Genomic DNA, 12,734 nt, shown 5'->3' with positions numbered 1-12,734 from the left:
ATGCACTGCTTGCATCCAGAAGATCTTTAACAAAAGAGTCTAGCAGTACCTTAATCGTTGCTTTACTCAAGAGCAAGTCTTATCACTGAGAGTCCGCAGTACGTCATTCCATTCCCATAGTGCTTCCTCCTTTTGTCATTGTGACTTAACTATCACTCATTGGTCCGAGTGTGGTTCCCTGTGAAATCCACCTTTGAGGTGCTGTGAGGTCCTGCATGGGTGAGGAACATATGTTGACGCAGTTGGTTTCAGTTCGATTAGCGGCGTTTGTGATGCCAGCCTCCAGGCTGGATCCTGAAAGCCAGTGTACAACTGCACCTTGTACTGTTCCTCCATGCCTGTACCCTTCAGGACAGCTCTTCAGGTTGGCTACAGAGACAATTTTAAAAGAGTTCTTGCCATTTGGCTGGTTAGCAAAGATTTTGGCTATTATTTCATTAATAACAGAATGTATTTGAATAGGTTTCTTCCACTTAGGTCTCAAACCAGGTTTCTGTTCAAATTTTCTCTCCTGAACCCACTCCCCAGTTACTGGTTGCCAAGCTTTGTTAGTTATCTGTTTTTGTCTATTCTTCTCTCTGATCCTCTGATCAATTTCATGAATTTGATCTATTTCATGTTTCAAATCTAATTGTTGCTGCTGAGTCAAGGAGTCAGAAAGCGTAGGGGCAATAAAACAACTGCGAGTAAGTGGTGTATGCATTTCAACACCATACGTTAAATAATATGGTGTTCTAGGGAACACTGTCCCTGATGTGCACATGGGCACATTATTTAGTGATAACTATATTTCTGGAATGATGGCAGCCCACTTATTCCCTCTGATTCTCAACAGTTTGGTCAATAGCCTTTTTACTTCCTGGTTTTTACATTTCACCAGTCCCGCTGATTGCGAATGATATTGTGTGCTGAACTTAAACCCAATCCCCCTTTGCACACAATGGTCTTTAAAAACCTTGGAAACAAAGGCTCCGCTTTGATGAGAGTGTAGGATTTTGGATACACCAGCTACAGTAATAATATCAGTAATAGCATTGACAAGTGTGGTTTCTGAAACAGTTTTTTTGGGGACCAGCCAGCAGAAAGAAGTGCAGGCATCAACACAAATGAGAACATGTTTATACCCCATTGATGGGGGTCGTGGTCCAATGAAATCAACAAAACATTTCTCCGTTGCTTTATTCGGCTTCACAGGAGCCAATGGTGGCAGTTGAAGAAGTGGTGATTTGTTGATCAAATTACATGGCTCACAATTAGCCACATATGTTTCACAGGCTTTAAGCATGCCTGGCCACTAATATAAAGGAGTCAATTTACAGAATAATAATAATAAAAGCAAAATACTGTGGATGCTGGAAATCTGAAATAAAAACAAGAAATGCTGGAACCACTCAGCAGGTCTGGCAGCATCTGTGGAAAGAGAAGCAGAGTTAACGGTTCGGGTCAGTAACCCTTCTTCGGAACTGCATCAATTTACAGAATGTTGTTCGGGCACCACTATTTGCCTGACCTATACCTGCGTGAGCTTCTTTTACAAGCTGTTCTCGTGTGTGATTCAGGGGTACCTCCTGGAGATCCCTGGGCTACCTAACCAGTACAATACCAGTCGAGGTCTCCGGACAGAAGTACTTTGATGGATATTCTTTTGGATTCCCTTTTGTCAGCTCTAATAGCTGAATCAGTTCCTCAGCCTGGTTAGCTGCCCTTTCTGCCCAGTGATTATATTAACTATGGCAGGCCCCTCTCGAGGGGGTGTCATGCATACTGAATGTTTTGCTTGTCCAGTGGCAAGACTGTTGCCCTTTGAGTGTACTGAACCAGTGGTATGCCTGGGTACATGAATTACCTGACAATTATGTTTCTCCTTCTGCAAATGGAAAATATCTTCCAGCAATGACTTGTGTTTTATGGGTTTACCTTTATGATTGGTAAAACCTGTTTGCTCCCAGAACACAAGGTTTTGATTGTAAGCCCATTTACAATAGTCACTATCTGGACAAATTAATGCAACCTTAATAGGGTCTGCCTTTTCTAAAGCATACCCCGTAATGCTACAGCTTCAGCATACTGTGCTGTCTGTTGGCCAAGGGGTATGGACAGTAATTCTTCTGGATAGAAAGAACAAGAATCCCAAAACGTACCTATTACTATTCCCATCCCAGCTGAGGATGGTTGGGATATCCCTTTTTTAATCATCATTGATGACCCATCACAGTAAATAAACTGATGATAATCTATAAGTGGTTTCAGAGGTACTTGTTTAACTCCTCCCTCAGTATCATGATCTTCCAAATCAGGGAGGTGTTCTAAGTCCATTTCTGAGGATAGAAATTTAAAAATGAGCGTATGATCATTATGAGGATTATCAGTGACTAAGAGTGAGGATTATCAGAGACACAGACAAAGGATTATCAGAGACACGGATGAGGATTATCAGTGACACAGACGAAGCCTTATCAGAGACACAGAGTGAGGATTATCAGAGACACAGACAAAGGATTATCAGAGACACAGAGTGAGGATTATCAGAGACAGAGTGAGGATTATCAGAGACACAGACAAAGGATTATCAGAGACACAGAGTGAGGATTATCAGAGACGGAGTGAGGATTATCAGTGACACAGAGTGAGGATTATCAGAGACATAGACAAAGGATTATCAGAGACACAGAGTGAGGATTATCAGTGACACAGAGTGAGGATTATCAGTGACACAGACAAATGATTATCACAGACACAGAATGAGGATTATCAGTGACACAGAGTGAGCATTATCAGAGACACAGACAAAGGATTATCAGAGACACAGAGTGAGGATAATCAGTGACACAGAGTGAGGATTATCAGTGACACAGACAAATGATTATCACAGACACAGAGTGAGGATTATCAATGACACAGAGTGAGCATTATCAGAGACACAGACAAAGGATTATCAGAGACACAGAGTGAGGATTATCAGAGACACAGAAAAAGGATTATCAGAGACACAGACAAAGGATTATCAGAGACAAAGAGTGAGGATTATAAGAGGCACAGAGTGAGGATTACCAGTCACACAGAGTAAGGATGATCAGTGACACAGACAAAGGATTATCAGAGACACAGAGTGAGGATTATCAGTGACACAGAGTGAGGATTATCAGTGGCAAAGAGTGAGGATTATCAGAGACACAGAGTGAGGAATATCAGAGACACAGACAAAGGATTATCAGAGACACAGAGTGAGGATTATCAGTGACACAGAGTGAGGATTACCAGTGACACAGAGCGGGGATTATCAGTGACACAGAGCGGGGATTATCAGAGATACAGAGTGAGGATTATCAGCGACACAGACAAAGGATTATCAGAGACACGGATGAGGATTATCAGTGACACAGACGAAGCCTTATCAGAGACACAGAGTGAAGATTATCAGAGACACAGACAAAGGATTATCAGAGACACAGAGTGAGGATTATCAGAGACAGAGTGAGGATTATCAGAGACACAGACAAAGGATTATCAGAGACACGGAGTGAGGATTATCAGTGACACAGAGTGAGGATTATCAGAGACATAGACAAAGGATTATCAGAGACACAGAGTGAGGATTATCAGTGACACAGAGTGAGGATTATCAGTGACACAGACAAATGATTATCACAGACACAGAATGAGGATTATCAGTGACACAGAGTGAGCATTATCAGAGACACAGACAAAGGATTATCAGAGACACAGAGTGAGGATAATCAGTGACACAGAGTGAGCATTATCAGAGACACAGACAAAGGATTATCAGAGACACAGAGTGAGGATTATCAGAGACACAGAAAAAGGATTATCAGAGACACAGACAAAGGATTATCAGAGACAAAGAGTGAGGATTATAAGAGGCACAGAGTGAGGATTACCAGTCACACAGAGTAAGGATGATCAGTGACACAGACAAAGGATTATCAGAGACACAGAGTGAGGATTATCAGTGACACAGAGTGAGGATTATCAGTGGCAAAGAGTGAGGATTATCAGAGACACAGAGTGAGGAATATCAGAGACACAGACAAAGGATTATCAGAGACACAGAGTGAGGATTATCAGTGACACAGAGTGAGGAATATCAGAGACACAGACAAAGGATTACCAGTGACACAGAGCGGGGATTATCAGTGACACAGAGCGGGGATTATCAGAGATACAGAGTGAGGATTATCAGCGACACAGACAAAGGATTATCAGAGACACAGACAAAGGATTATCAGAGACTCAGAGTGAGAATTATAAGCGACACAGAGTGAGCATTATCAGAGACGCAGACCAAGGATTATCAGAGACTCAGAGTGAGAATTATAAGCGACACAGAGTGAGCATTATCAGAGACACAGACAAAGGATTATCAGAGACACAGAGTGAGAATTATCAGTGACACAGAGTGAGGATTAACAGAGACACAGACAAAGGATTATCAGAGACGCAGAGTGAGGATTATCAGAGACGCAGCGTGAGGATTATCAGAGACACAGAGTGAGGATTATCAGAGACACAGACAAAGGATTATCAGAGACACAGAGTGAGGATTATCAGTGACACAGAGAGAGGATTATCAGAGACACAGACAAAGGATTATCAGAGACGCAGAGTGAGGATTATCAGAGACGCAGAGTGAGGATTATCAGAGACGCAGAGTGAGGATTATCAGAGACAGAGAGTGAGGATTATCAGAGACACAGACAAAGGATTATCAGAGACACAGAGTGAGGATTATCAGTGACACAGACAAAGGATTGTCAAAGACAGAGAGTGAGGATTATCAGTGACACAGAGTGAGCATTATCAGAGACACAGACAAAGGATTATCAGAGACACAGAGTGAGGATTATCAGTGACACAGAGTGAGGATTATCAGTGACACAGACAAATGATTATCACAGACACAGAATGAGGATTATCAGTGACACAGAGTGAGCATTATCAGAGACACAGACAAAGGATTATCAGAGACAGAGTGAGGATAATCAGTGACACAGAGTGAGCATTATCAGAGACACAGAGTGAGGATTATCAGAGACACAGAAAAAGGATTATCAGAGACACAGACAAAGGATTATCAGAGACAAAGAGTGAGGATTATAAGAGGCACAGAGTGAGGATTACCAGTCACACAGAGTAAGGATGATCAGTGACACAGACAAAGGATTATCAGAGACACAGAGTGAGGATTATCAGTGACACAGAGTGAGGATTATCAGTGACAAAGAGTGAGGATTATCAGAGACGCAGAGTGAGGAATATCAGAGACACAGACAAAGGATTATCAGAGACACAGAGTGAGGATTATCAGTGACACAGAGTGAGGATTACCAGTGACACAGAGCGGGTATTATCAGAGATACAGAGTGAGGATTATCAGAGACACAGACAAAGGATTATCAGAGACACAGACAAAGGATTATCAGAGACTCAGAGTGAGAATTATCAGTGACACAGAGTGAGCATTATCAGTGACACAGAGCGGGTATTATCAGAGATACAGACAAAGGATTATCAGAGACACAGACAAAGGATTATCAGAGACACAGAGTGAGGATTATCAGTGACACAGAGTGAGGATTACCAGTGACACAGAGCGGGTATTATCAGAGATACAGAGTGAGGATTATCAGAGACACAGACAAAGGATTATCAGAGACACAGAGTGAGAATTATCAGTGACACAGAGTGAGCATTAACAGAGACACAGACAAAGGATTATCAGAGACGCAGAGTGAGGATTATCAGAGACACAGACAAAGGATTATCAGACACAGAGTGAGGATTATCAGTGACACGGAGTGATGATTATCAGTGACACAGACAAAGGATTATCAAAGACACAGAGTGAGGATTATCAGTGACACAGAGTGAGCATTATCAGAGACACAGACAAAGGATTATCAGAGACACAGAGGGAGGATTATCAGAGACACAGACAAAGGATTATCAAAGACACAGATTGAGGATTATCAGAGATACAGAGTTAGGATTATCAGAGACACAGACAAAGGATTATCAGAGACACAGAGTGAGGATGATCAGAGACACAGAGTGAGGATTATCAGAGACACAGACAAAGGATTATCAAAGACACAGATTGAGGATTATCAGAGATACAGAGTTAGGATGATCAGAGACACAGAGTGAGGATTATCATTGACACAGACAAAGGATTATCAAAGACACAGAGTGAGGATTATCAGAGACACAGAGTGAGGATTATCAGTGACACAGACAAAGGATTATCAGAGACACAGAGTGAGGATGATCAGAGACACAGAGTGAGGATTATCAGTGACACAGACAAAGGATTATCAAAGACACAGAGTGAGGATTATCAGTGACACAGAGTGAGCATTATCAGAGACACAGACAAAGGATTATCAGAGACACAGAGGGAGGATTATCAGAGACACAGACAAAGGATTATCAAAGACACAGATTGAGGATTATCAGAGATACAGAGTTAGGATTATCAGAGACACAGACAAAGGATTATCAGAGACGCAGAGTGAGGATGATCAGAGACACAGAGTGAGGATTATCAGAGACACCGAGTGAGGATTATCAGAGACACAGACAAAGGATTATCAGAGACGCAGAGTGAGGATGATCAGAGACACAGAGTGAGGATTATCAGAGACACAGACAAAGGATTATCAAAGACACAGATTGAGGATTATCAGAGATACAGAGTTAGGATTATCAGAGACACAGACAAAGGATTATCAGAGACGCAGAGTGAGGATGATCAGAGACACAGAGTGAGGATTATCAGAGACACAGACAAAGGATTATCAAAGACACAGATTGAGGATTATCAGAGATACAGAGTTAGGATTATCAGAGACACAGACAAAGGATTATCAGAGACACAGAGTGTGAGAAACGTAGCCCACTTAATAATAATTTACACCAAGTCAAACTCTGAAGAAGTAAGTTTATTTAACGTTCTTGCAAGATCTGGTGTCCTACAAGCAGGCACACCCATCAACATATTCAGTTCATGTTTATACAATACAAATCCATTTGTCCACGCCTTTATTTTACATTATTGGTTGTAACGTATTATGACACTAACCTATCCTATGGTTGCTACAGTCTCCTCCTCTGTTTACTTCTCCCCCTACTCTAACTTTCTAGCCCCCAACTCTTGTTTTTGTTTTACCTTATTTGGCTCTCCAATTATGTGTTTTAACTTGCAGCTGTCAGCCTTTATCTTAGTGGGGCAGTTTCTTATTCACTACATCCGTTGTTCTAACTCTTGCTGTTTCTCTGTTATCTGCCTAAGCACAATTTTTAAGTGATGTACTGTCCCAAGGTCTCCACTTACATACCCTTATCAATTCTTTGTCAGTGATGTACTGTCTTAAGGTCTCCACATACCCTTATCAGTTCTCTTTGTCAGTGATTTCAATATGTTGTGCACAAATGACTTCTTGGTAACTTTCCACAAACTGTAGAAACAACATTACAGTATTTCTTATTCTCACAAGAGTGAGGATTATCAGTGACACAGATTGAGGATTATCAGAGACACAGAGTGAGCATTATCAGAGACACAGACAAAGGATTATCAGACACAGAGTGAGGATGATCAGTGACACAGACAAAGGATTATCAAAGACAGAGTGAGGATTAACAGTGACACAGAGTGAGGATTATCAGAGACAGAGACAAAGGATTATAAGAGACACAGATTGAGGATTATCAGAGACAGAGACAAAGGATTATAAGAGACACAGATTGAGGATTATTAGTGACACAGACAAAGGATTATCAGAGATACAGAGTGAGGATTATCAGTGACACAGAGTGAGGATTATCAGAGACACAGAAAAAGGATTATCAGAGACACAGACAAAGGATTATCAGAGACACAGAGTGAGGATTATCAGAGACGGAGTGAGGATTATCAGTGACACAGAGTGAGGATTATCAGAGACATAGACAAAGGATTATCAGAGACACAGAGTGAGGATTATCAGTGACACAGAGTGAGGATTATCAGTGACACAGACAAATGATTATCACAGACACAGAATGAGGATTATCAGTGACACAGAGTGAGCATTATCAGAGACACAGACAAAGGATTATCAGAGACAGAGTGAGGATAATCAGTGACACAGAGTGAGCATTATCAGAGACACAGAGTGAGGATTATCAGAGACACAGAAAAAGGATTATCAGAGACACAGACAAAGGATTATCAGAGACAAAGAGTGAGGATTATAAGAGGCACAGAGTGAGGATTACCAGTCACACAGAGTAAGGATGATCAGTGACACAGACAAAGGATTATCAGAGACACAGAGTGAGGATTATCAGTGACACAGAGTGAGGATTATCAGTGACAAAGAGTGAGGATTATCAGAGACGCAGAGTGAGGAATATCAGAGACACAGACAAAGGATTATCAGAGACACAGAGTGAGGATTATCAGTGACACAGAGTGAGGATTACCAGTGACACAGAGCGGGTATTATCAGAGATACAGAGTGAGGATTATCAGAGACACAGACAAAGGATTATCAGAGACACAGACAAAGGATTATCAGAGACTCAGAGTGAGAATTATCAGTGACACAGAGTGAGCATTATCAGTGACACAGAGCGGGTATTATCAGAGATACAGACAAAGGATTATCAGAGACACAGACAAAGGATTATCAGAGACACAGAGTGAGGATTATCAGTGACACAGAGTGAGGATTACCAGTGACACAGAGCGGGTATTATCAGAGATACAGAGTGAGGATTATCAGAGACACAGACAAAGGATTATCAGAGACACAGAGTGAGAATTATCAGTGACACAGAGTGAGCATTAACAGAGACACAGACAAAGGATTATCAGAGACGCAGAGTGAGGATTATCAGAGACACAGACAAAGGATTATCAGACACAGAGTGAGGATTATCAGTGACACGGAGTGAGGATTATCAGTGACACAGACAAAGGATTATCAAAGACACAGAGTGAGGATTATCAGTGACACAGAGTGAGCATTATCAGAGACACAGACAAAGGATTATCAGAGACACAGAGGGAGGATTATCAGAGACACAGACAAAGGATTATCAAAGACACAGATTGAGGATTATCAGAGATACAGAGTTAGGATTATCAGAGACACAGACAAAGGATTATCAGAGACACAGAGTGAGGATGATCAGAGACACAGAGTGAGGATTATCAGAGACACAGACAAAGGATTATCAAAGACACAGATTGAGGATTATCAGAGATACAGAGTTAGGATGATCAGAGACACAGAGTGAGGATTATCAGTGACACAGACAAAGGATTATCAAAGACACAGAGTGAGGATTATCAGAGACACAGAGTGAGGATTATCAGTGACACAGACAAAGGATTATCAGAGACACAGAGTGAGGATGATCAGAGACACAGAGTGAGGATTATCAGTGACACAGACAAAGGATTATCAAAGACACAGAGTGAGGATTATCAGTGACACAGAGTGAGCATTATCAGAGACACAGACAAAGGATTATCAGAGACACAGAGGGAGGATTATCAGAGACACAGACAAAGGATTATCAAAGACACAGATTGAGGATTATCAGAGATACAGAGTTAGGATTATCAGAGACACAGACAAAGGATTATCAGAGACGCAGAGTGAGGATGATCAGAGACACAGAGTGAGGATTATCAGAGACACCGAGTGAGGATTATCAGAGACACAGACAAAGGATTATCAGAGACGCAGAGTGAGGATGATCAGAGACACAGAGTGAGGATTATCAGAGACACAGACAAAGGATTATCAAAGACACAGATTGAGGATTATCAGAGATACAGAGTTAGGATTATCAGAGACACAGACAAAGGATTATCAGAGACGCAGAGTGAGGATGATCAGAGACACAGAGTGAGGATTATCAGAGACACAGACAAAGGATTATCAAAGACACAGATTGAGGATTATCAGAGATACAGAGTTAGGATTATCAGAGACACAGACAAAGGATTATCAGAGACACAGAGTGTGAGAAACGTAGCCCACTTAATAATAATTTACACCAAGTCAAACTCTGAAGAAGTAAGTTTATTTAACGTTCTTGCAAGATCTGGTGTCCTACAAGCAGGCACACCCATCAACATATTCAGTTCATGTTTATACAATACAAATCCATTTGTCCACGCCTTTATTTTACATTATTGGTTATAACGTATTATGACACTAACCTATCCTATGGTTGCTACAGTCTCCTCCTCTGTTTACTTCTCCCCCTACTCTAACTTTCTAGCCCCCAACTCTTGTTTTTGTTTTACCTTATTTGGCTCTCCAATTATGTGTTTTAACTTGCAGCTGTCAGCCTTTATCTTAGTGGGGCAGTTTCTTATTCACTACATCCGTTGTTCTAACTCTTGCTGTTTCTCTGTTATCTGCCTAAGCACAATTTTTAAGTGATGTACTGTCCCAAGGTCTCCACTTATATACCCTTATCAATTCTTTGTCAGTGATGTACTGTCTTAAGGTCTCCACATACCCTTATCAGTTCTCTTTGTCAGTGATTTCAATATGTTGTGCACAAATGACTTCTTGGTAACTTTCCACAAACTGTAGAAACAACATTACAGTATTTCTTATTCTCACAAGAGTGAGGATTATCAGTGACACAGATTGAGGATTATCAGAGACACAGAGTGAGCATTATCAGAGACACAGACAAAGGATTATCAGACACAGAGTGAGGATGATCAGTGACACAGACAAAGGATTATCAAAGACAGAGTGAGGATTAACAGTGACACAGAGTGAGCATTATCAGAGACACAGAGTGAGGATTATCAGAGACAGAGACAAAGGATTATAAGAGACACAGATTGAGGATTATCAGAGACAGAGACAAAGGATTATAAGAGACACAGATTGAGGATTATTAGTGACACAGACAAAGGATTATCAGAGATACAGAGTGAGGATTATCAGTGACACAGAGTGAGGATTATCAGAGACACAGACAAAGGATTATCAGAGACACAGACAAAGGATTATCAGAAACACAGATGAGGATTATCAGTGACACAGATGAAGCCTTATCAGAGACACAGAGTGAGGATTATCAGACACAGACAAAGGATTATCAGAGACACAGAGTGAGGATTATCAGTGACACAGAGTGAGGATTATCAGTGACACAGACAAAGGATTATCAGAGACACAGAGTGAGGATTATCAGTGACACAGAGTGAGGATTATCAGTGACACAGACAAAGGATTATCAAAGACACAGAGTGAGGATTATCAGTGACACAGAGTGAGCATTATCAGAGACATAGACAAAGGATTATCAGAGACACAGAGTGAGGATTATCAGTGACACAGATTGAGGATTATCAGTGATACAGACAAATGATTATCACAGACAGAGTGAGGATTAACAGTGACACAGATTGAGGATTATCAGAGACACAGAGTGAGCATTATCAGAGACACAGACAAAGGATTATCAGACACAGAGTGAGGATGATCAGTGACACAGACAAAGGATTATCAAAGACAGAGTGAGGATTAACAGTGACACAGAGTGAGCATTATCAAAGACACAGAGTGAGGATTATCAGAGACAGAGACAAAGGATTATAAGAGACACAGATTGAGGATTATCAGAGACAGAGACAAAGGATTATAAGAGACACAGATTGAGGATTATTAGTGACACAGACAAAGGATTATCAGAGATACAGAGTGAGGATTATCAGTGACACAGAGTGAGGATTATCAGAGACACAGACAAAGGATTATCAGAGACACAGACAAAGGATTATCAGAAACACAGATGAGGATTATCAGTGACACAGATGAAGCCTTATCAGAGACACAGAGTGAGGATTATCAGACACAGACAAAGGATTATCAGAGACACAGAGTGAGGATTATCAGTGACACAGAGTGAGGATTATCAGTGACACAGACAAAGGATTATCAGAGACACAGAGTGAGGATTATCAGTGAAACAGAGTGAGGATTATCAGTGACACAGACAAAGGATTATCAAAGACACAGAGTGAGGATTATCAGTGACACAGAGTGAGCATTATCAGAGACATAGACAAAGGATTATCAGAGACACAGAGTGAGGATTATCAGTGACACAGATTGAGGATTATCAGTGATACAGACAAATGATTATCACAGACAGAGTGAGGATTAACAGTGACACAGAGTGAGCATTATCAGAGACACAGAGTGAGGATTATCAGAGACAGAGACAAAGGATTATAAGAGACACAGATTGAGGATTATCAGAGACAGAGACAAAGGATTATAAGAGACACAGATTGAGGATTATCAGTGACACAGACAAAGGATTATCAGAGATACAGAGTGAGGATTATCAGTGACACAGAGTGAGGATTATCAGAGACACAGACAAAGGATTATCAGAGACACAGACAAAGGATTATCAGAAACACAGATGAGGATTATCAGTGACACAGAGTGAGGATTATCAGTGACACAGACAAAGGATTATCAAAGACACAGAGTGAGGATTATCAGTGACACAGAGTGAGCATTATCAGAGACATAGACAAAGGATTATCAGAGACACAGAGTGAGGATTATCAGTGACACAGATTGAGGATTATCAGTGATACAGACAAATGATTATCACAGACAGAGTGAGGATTAACAGTGACACAGAGTGAGCATTATCAGAGACACAGAGTGAGGATT

The sequence above is a fragment of the Heterodontus francisci genome, chromosome 27 (assembly GCF_036365525.1).
Source record: "Heterodontus francisci isolate sHetFra1 chromosome 27, sHetFra1.hap1, whole genome shotgun sequence".
NCBI classification, from domain to species: Eukaryota; Metazoa; Chordata; class Chondrichthyes; order Heterodontiformes; family Heterodontidae; genus Heterodontus; species Heterodontus francisci.
This window is presented reverse-complemented; position numbering follows the sequence as displayed.